Below are 8214 nucleotides of genomic sequence, written 5' to 3' on the forward strand. Positions count from 1 at the left end.
AGCATAATATTCAAATACCCAGGATATGATCCATCTTATCTGATCTAGAAAGAAACAGGAAAAGTCTTAACCTATATCAGAAAAAAAACAATAAACATGACAACACTGAGGAGACACAGATTTGGAATTATCTGATAAAGATTTAAAGCAGTTAATTAAATGTTTCAACAAGCAGTAATGAATACTCTAGAAATAAATGGGAAATAGGAAGTAATTATAATGTTATAACTTCTAGTTTCTTATAACACCTAACAAATTTACATCTAACAAAAATAGCATCTAACAAATTTCTGTGCTATTAAATTACCTTATACTCAGTCCATATTCAAATTTTCTATTTTGTCTCATTTTCTTACAGTGAATTTATTTATATCAGAATATTAAGTCAACACATTGCATTCTCTCATGTTACTTTTTTTTTTTTTTGAGATGGAGTCTTGCTCTGTTGCCCAGGCTGGAGTGCAGTGGCGCGATCTTGGCTCACTGCAATCTCCGCCTCCCAGGTTCATGCCATTCTCCTGCCTCAGCCTCCTGAGTACCTGGGACTACAGGCACCTGCCACCACGCCCAGCTAATTTTTTTTGTATTTTTAGTAGAGATGGGGTTTCACCGTGTTAGCCAGGATGGTCTTGATCTCCTGACCTCGTGATCCGCCCGCCTCGGCCTACCAAAGTGCTGGGATTACAGGCGTGAGCCACTGTGCCCGTCCCTTAATTCTCTTTTATTTTGTAACATCCCATCCTTCCTTTTTGAAGCTACTGATTTCTTGGATAAATTACTAGGTCATTTGCTCTCTGAAGTGTCCCATGTTGTGAATATAACTACTTGCTTCGTTGCGGATTTAAGTGGTTATATTAGCCTTATAAACTGGTAATTAAGCCTAGAGTCTTGGTTAGATTCAGGTTTTATTTCAAATGCAAGATATGTTATAGGTGAGACTGGGTACTTCTACTGCACAGCCTCACGAGTCAGACAAGATGCAGCTGCCCCACAATCCATGACATAAGATTGGTCAGTGGTTCAAGTGGTGTCTACATAATTTCTCAATTAAAATATGCCTACCTTCCTCGGGGCTTTAGCTTCCACTGGTGATCACTGCCTAGATTCACCACTTTATTAATGGCTCAGAAGATATTGCTTTCTAAAATTCTGCTATGTTTATCAACATCTGGAGTAATGAGTTTAACACCTGCTACCTCCAGTAAGTACTGAACAATATGACTTTAAATTATCTTTTGAATGCATAGATTTTTATATATTTGATTGTTTCAGTCTGTGTCCATTAGTATTTTTTTGATGCTCAATTTGTTAATTTTAGGCTAAGGAGAATTCCATTACTAGGCCCCTCCATCTTTCTCACCTGGCATCTCCTATTTTATGTGACAAAAATATGTCCCAGAATCATTTTGTACATTTACGTGCCTGGAATTGGTCATTACTCAAAAAAAGCCCTGGCTTATTTTAGTGAGAAGTAGTACTTAGAGACCAGAATCGAGGTCCTGGGAGTACATGATTTTATTTAGTCTTCATAATGAGTCTGAAATCTACTTACTGTAATCATCCCATTTTTATTACAGATTCTGAGACTCAGAGAAGTCAATAAACATACTCAATGTTACAAAATAATTTGGTGGTGTTGTATGGCAACTTCTTGGCTTCCTTCAGGAAGGAATTCAAGAGTGAGCTGGTGGTAGAAGAAAACAGCTTTATTATTATTATTATTATTATGCTTTAAGTTCTGGGATACATGTGCAGAATGTGCAGGTTTGTCACATAGGTATTCATGTGCCAGGGTGGTTTGCTGCACCCGTCAACCCATCAGCTACATTAGATATCGCTCCTAATGCTATCCCTCCACTAGCCCCCTACCCACTGAAAAGCCCCAGTGTGTGATGTTCCTCTTCCGGTGTCCATGTATACTCACTGTTCAACTCCCACTTATGAATGAGAGCATGTGGTGTTTGGTTTTCTGTTCCTGTGTTAGTTGGCTGAGAATGATGGTTTCCAGCTTCATCCACGTCTCTGCAAAGGGCATCAACTCATCCTTTTTTATGGCTGCATATTATTCCATGGTGTGTATGTGCCACATTTTCTTTATCCAGTCTATCATTGATGGGCATTTGGGTTGGTTCCAAGTCTTTGCTATTGTGAATAGTGCTGCAATAAACATATGAGTGCATCTATTGAGATAATCATGTGGTTTTTGTCATTGGTTCTGTTTGTGTGATAAAGTATGTTTATTGATTTGTGTATGTTGAACCAGCCTTGCATCCCAGGGATGAAGCTGACTTGATTGTAATGAATAAGCTTTTTGATGTGCTGCTGGATTCAGTTTGCCAGTATTTTATTGAGAATTTTCACATTGATGTTCATCAGGGATATTGGCCTGAAATTTTCTTTTTTTGTTGTGTCTCTGCCAGATTTTGGTATCAGAATGATGCTGGCCTCAAAATGGATAAAGAGTCAAGACCCATCATTGTGCTATACTTGGGAGACCCATCTCACATGCAGAGACACACATAGGCTCACAATAAAGGGATGGAGGAATATTTACCAAGCAAATGGAAAGCAAAAAAAGCAGATGTTGCCATCCTAGTCTCTGATAAAACACACTTTAAACCAACAAAGATCAAAAAAGACAAAGAAAGGCATTACATAATGGTAAAGGGATCAACACAACAAGAAGAGCTAACTATCCTAAATATATATGCAACTACTACAGCAGTACCCAGGTTCATAAAGCAAGTTCTTAGAGACCTACAAAGAGACTTAGACTTCCACACAATAATAGTGGGAGACCTTAACACCCCACTGTCAATATTAGACAGATCAACGAGACAGAAAATTAACAAGGATATTCAGGACTTGAACTCAGCTCTGGATCAAGTGGATGTAATAGACATCTACAGAACTCTCTATCCCAAATCAACAGAATACACATTCTCCTCAGCACCACATCACACTTATTCTAAAATTGACCACATAATTGGAAGTAAAACACTCCTCAGCAAATGCAAAAGAATGGAAATTATAATAGTCTCTCAGACCACAGTGCAATCAAATTAGAACTCAGGATTAAGAGACTCGCTCAAAACCACACAACTACATGGAAACTGAACAACCTGCTCCTGAATGACTACTGGGTAAATAACAAAATTAAGGCAGAAATAAATAAGTTCTTTGAAACCAATGAGAACAAAGACACAAAATACCAGAATCTCTGCTAAAGCAGTGTTTACAGGGAAATTTATAGCACTAAATGCCCACAGGAGAAAGTGGGAAAGATCTATAATCAACATCCTAACATCACAAGTAAAAGAACTAGAGAAGCAAGAGTAAAAAAATTCAAAAGCTAGCAGAAGAAAAGAAATAACTAAGATCAGAGCAGAACTGAGGAAGATAGAGACACAAAAAACCCCTCAAAAAAATCAATGAATCCAGGAGCTGGTTTTTTGAAAAGATTAACAAAATAGACCACTAACCAGACTAATAAAGAAGAAAAGAGAGAAGAATCTAATAGATACATAAAAAATGATAAAAGGGATAGCACCATTTATCCCACAAAAATACAAACTACCCTCAGAGAATACTATAAAAAACACCTCTATGCAAAGAAACTAGAAAATCTAGAAGAAATGGATAAATTCCTGGACACATACACCCTCCTAAGACTAAACCAGGAAGATGTCGAATCCCTGAATAGACCAATAACAAGTTCTGAAATTGAGGCAGTAATTAATAGCCTTCCAACCAAAAAAAGCCCAGGACCAGATGGATTCACAGTCGAGTTCTACCAGAGGTACAAAGAAGAACTGGTACCATTCCGTTTTGTTTTTGTTTTGTTTTGTTTTTTTCAGACGGAATCTTGCTCTTGTTGCCCAAGCTGGAGTGCAATGGTACAATCTTGGCTTCAACCTCCATCTCCATGGTTCAAGTGATTCTCCTGCCTCAGCCTCCTGAGTAGCTGGGATTACAGGCGTGTGCCACCATGCACAGGTAATTTTTATATTTTTAGCAGAGACAAAGTTTCACCATGTTGGCTAGGCTGGTCTGGAACTTCTGACCTCAAGTGATCCACCTGCCTCTGCCTCCCAAAGTGCTGGGATTATAGGTGTGAGCCACGCGCCTCACTGGGAAACAGCTTTATTTTGTCAGTGGCAGAGTTACAACTCTGTGACTGCTGCTCCCATGGAACAGGGCTGCTGAGTAGGAGCCTAGGGGCACTTTTGCAGTCATATTTATACATACTTTTATTGACATGCTAATGAAGGGACAGGTTACTCTGAAATGGTTTGAAAATGGACAGTAACTTCTTGATGTTCCCATGGCAAGGGGTGGTAACTTCCAGATGTAGCCATGGCAATGGTAAACTGTCCTGGTGCTGGTGGACATGTCTTATGGAAAAGAGCTTTCAATACCTCTCTCTGGTTTTTATCAGCCTTAAATCTGGTCCAGAGTTGATCCTAGCTCAATGGCAGAACTCAAAACTCTTACAGGTGCTATGGCAGTTGCAATATATAAACTGGTTGAAAATAAATAAAATGGTTTAAGTGTATTATGAGGTGACCAAGACTTAATGGGTTGGATGGCAAGAGAGAGCTGGTTACTGGCATAAACCATACAGATAGGGAAGGTTTGAGAAGAGTGGGCCACAGCTGTTGGCAAAATGACCTGCCCAGGTGAGAGGGAGAGAGCAGCAGTAGCCAAAGGTGAAAAGCTTTGGAGTCTTAGAATGATCTCCACAAGCAGAGCCTGAGATAGGGACTTCTGGGAGATTTCCCTGGAGGTCCCAGGAAGGTGAAGAGAGAGAGCAGAGAGTAAGACATCGTCACACTCCACCCAGCCAGTGCCCCCAAGGCTTTCTTGTCCACCCTCCACACTCTACCCAGCCAGCATCCCCAGCCTTCTGCATCCTTCACACTCCACCCAGCCAGCACCCTCAGCCTTCTCCATCCTTCACACACCACCCAGCCAGCACCCCCAGCCTTTCTTCTCCATCCTCCACCCTCCACCCAGCCAGCACCCCCAGCCTTCTCTATCCTCCACACTCCACCCAGCCAGTGCCCCCACAGCCTCCTCCATCTCCTTTTTTCTTTACTCTATCTCTTCCCAATGTCTTACTACCACTTCCAACACCCCTCTTCACACAGGAAGGAAGGAAGGGAGGGAGGGAGGGAGGGAGGGAGGAGAAAAAAGAAAGTTAAGAAAGAAGAATAGAAAAGAATAAAAAAATGATGAAGTCACAAGCCCACTGAGATTGTTCTTTCTGGCAAAATCCCACTGTGTCTGCTGGTGTGTGATGCTGTGTGTGTGTGTTTATGGGTGGGTGGATGTGTGGGTGTGCATGTCCAGGTGTCCTTGCTGTATCTGCTTTTCTTAGGAACAATTATCAACCCTGTGTGGCCTTCACTAGACCTTTCAAACACCCAAGACGGCACACAGTGGCTATGTAATAATGAACAATAATTAATAATAATAACAATGATGATGTTCAGTGCTGCTGACTAATTCAGATTTCTCCAGGGGGAAGAAGCACCATTGCTATTTTTGGAGAGAACAGAAACTGAAGAACTGCATGAAAATGTGCATTTTTAAACTAATTTATTGAGTTTCCATTTATGACTTTCTTTAAATGTGACATGAATGAATTGCTTTATTTTCTAAAAGAACACTACCAAATGAGAACACTTATTTATACATTTTAACAGCACCCAATAAAAGTTACCTTTGTGTTTCATAATCACATTATGACTATTTGAGAAATGTTTTTCCACGTGGATGAATGATGAAGGGCAGGTTTGGGTTGACTTGTTAATTTATCTTTCTTCATATCCTCCAAGGTCATAAATATCTATGATCTATTACCTGGCACTGGTTGTCCAGTATCCGTAGGAACCTCAGCATTATTTTGATGGCATGGCTTTACTTTGTCTTGGTGGATCCTGTACTCACTGTTGTTGCTGAACTCAAATTGCTTCAAGGTTCCAGATAAACCTCTTAATACCATGAATAAGTAGTTTATTCAAGGAAGCAGCTCTTGGTGGTTCTTGGATCTTTGGGAGGCAGGCTCTTTTGACAGATGTGCCCCTTCTTTCCCTTCTGAGGTCTTCATTTCCTAAGCCCCCACGTCAGGACAGACAGCACCGATTCCTGCATCCATTCTCCACCCAGGTGGGCTCCCCTCTGCCCTGTGGAAGTTGACAAGCTGCCCTTCAAAGCAGTCTGACAGAGGAGGATCTGTCGGGGGTAAAAGTGGCAGCGCTGGTCAGCTCAGCAAGTTTCTACTCTGTCTGAAAATCCCTCACCAGGAGTTTTTACGCATTTATTTCTTTATTCACTTGTGTATTCCTACATTGTATGAATAGTTACTTGTCAGGCATTGTTCTTGGTGTTCAAATCAAGGCAATAATGTTACTTTTGCTGTTAAAAATGATAATACCAAAACATTGTCCATAAAATAAATAAATTAAAAATCAGACTTTATTAAAACAAAATTTTGGTCCTTACAAAACACTGTTAAGAAAATAGAAAGAAGACATATTTGAAGAAAAATAAAATATTTTCCAAGAATATATCCAACAAAAGACTTTTATTTAAAATACATAAATAACTGTTAAAACTCAACAACAAAAATATAGGCAACCCAATTTTTTAAATGAGCCAAATAACTGAATAGACACTTCATGAAATAATGTATATGGACAGCAGATAAGCATAATAAAACATGCTTAACATCATTTGTCATATAAGAAATAAAAGTTAAAATTAAAATGAGACACACCAAGCACGTATTATGTTCTTTTTAAATTTAAAAAGCTGATAACACCTCATTTGTTACTGGTGGGAAATTTAAAATAGCATAGCCACTTTGGAAGACAGCATGACTATTTCTTATAAAATTAAACACACACTTATAGATCAAACTTTACTCTTCCTGGATATTTACCCAAGTGAACTGAAAATGTTTGTTCACACAAAAACCATATGTGAATGTTAATAACAGCTTTATTCATAAATTTCATAACTGAAAACACCCAAGATGTTCTTCAAAAGGTGAATGGATGAACAGATCCTAGTGTATGAATAATATGCAGTATTAATCAGCAACACAAGGAGGCAATGGTTGATTTATGCAGCAACATAGAAGAGTCCTAATTGGAGTTTACTCAGTAAAATAATCCACACTCCTAAAGGTACAATTATTGTACGATTACATTTATGTGGGGCTTGGGAAAAGGTGGAACTGTAAGAATGGAAAACAGAGCAATGGTTGACAGTAGTGGAGGGAGTAGGATATGGTTTACTCTAACGGGCCACACAGGAGACGTGGGGGTACAGAACTATTTTAGCATGACTTACTGACACGTGTGCACACATGGGTTGGTATACATGCATGCATTTCCTAACTCTACGCACTTAGAGGGTCTAGAAGCAGTAACACCCCAGTAGCAATGAGCACACCCAGCATCCAGATCTTGGTTTCTGAATACCCTCCTCCAATTAAAAAGAAACAAGGGTCTTTGGAGAAATGGTTAACTGTATGAATGGCCCATGGAAAATGGCACAAGATGACTTAGCGTAGGTGATAATGCCAGAAGCAAAGAAGCACTAACAACAAGAGTTAGTGCGAACGTGGCAGAAATTTGAATTAAGCTCGTAGTTTAATAATATTTTACCATTGTTAATTCCTTAGTTTTCACAAATACCTGTGAACCCTGAAAATTTGAGACGGGTCTCAGTTGATTCAGAAAGTTCATTTTGCCAAGTTTGAGGACACACCTGTGACAGCCTCAGGAAGTCCTGACGACACATGCCCAAGGTGGTCAGGGCACAGCTTGGTTTTACACATTTAGGGACACATGAGACATCAGTCAACATGTAAGAAGTACATTGTTCGGTCTGGAAAGGCGGGACAACTTGAAGCAGAGGCAGGAAGACTGGAAGCAGGGAGGGAGCTTCCAGGTCACAGATAGGTGAGACACAAACGGTTACATTCTTTTGAGTTTCTGATTAGCCTCTCCAAAGGAGGCAAATCAGATGTGCATCAATCTCAGTGAGCAAAGGAGTGACTTGGAGATCTTAGGAAATTCTGTCCTCCATTTGGACGACAGAATTTCCTGAGATCTCCAAGTAGGACGAAGATTTAAAATGGTGGTTAGCCTCAGCTGCCTCCTCCATGTTCCTGTGCAGGGTTCCCCTCTCTCAGCAGCAGGT

This window comes from Pan paniscus, chromosome 9 (genome assembly GCF_029289425.2).
Source record: "Pan paniscus chromosome 9, NHGRI_mPanPan1-v2.0_pri, whole genome shotgun sequence".
Classification (NCBI taxonomy): domain Eukaryota; kingdom Metazoa; phylum Chordata; class Mammalia; order Primates; family Hominidae; genus Pan; species Pan paniscus.